Genomic DNA, 768 nt, shown 5'->3' on the forward strand with positions numbered 1-768 from the left:
CGACCTGAAGGAACCGTATCCGACCCAAAGGAACCGCAACCGACCCGAAGACACCGCAACCAACCCGAAGGAACCGCAACCAACCCGAAGGAACCGTAATCGACCTGAAGGAACCGTATCCGACCCGAAGGAACCGCAACCGACCAGAAGGAACCGTAACCGACACGAAGGAACCGTAATCGACCTGAAGGAATGTTGAGATGCTTATTTATTTAACTTTGCTAAACTGCCAATTTGGTAAACCAATGAGCCAAAACATGGTGACCACCAGCAGAGAGAGAGCCAGGATAACGGCCGAAGAATCCCTGAATGGGTCGGTTCTGTTCGGCTCGGCAAATCCTGGGCTGGCGTTTTCAGGAGAGCATTTCCACCGCCGCTTTGATTCTTACTGCGTTAACGCCACACTAGATAGGCTAACTATTTAGTTTGCAAGTTGAATGTTTAGCTGGATACTGAACACTTTAGACTTGGAGCTACATATTTAGTTAGTAAGCAAAGTATTTATAGTTTGTAAGCAAAGTATTTAGCTTGTTATCTAAATATTTAGCTTACAAGTTAACCAGGAGGCTTGTAAACGAGACCTTGGTCTCATTAGGTTTTTATCTGGTTTAATAAAGGTTAATAAAAAATAATAAGCAAATACTTAGCTCCAAACTAAATATTTAGTTAGCGAGCTAAATGTTAGAGCCATGCTGATTTTGTAGTTTGCTAGCTAAATATATAGCTTACGATTGATATATTTGGTTTTAGAGCTAAATATTTAATTGG

This window comes from Poecilia reticulata, unplaced genomic scaffold, assembly GCF_000633615.1.
Source record: "Poecilia reticulata strain Guanapo unplaced genomic scaffold, Guppy_female_1.0+MT scaffold_159, whole genome shotgun sequence".
Taxonomy (NCBI): Eukaryota; Metazoa; Chordata; class Actinopteri; order Cyprinodontiformes; family Poeciliidae; genus Poecilia; species Poecilia reticulata.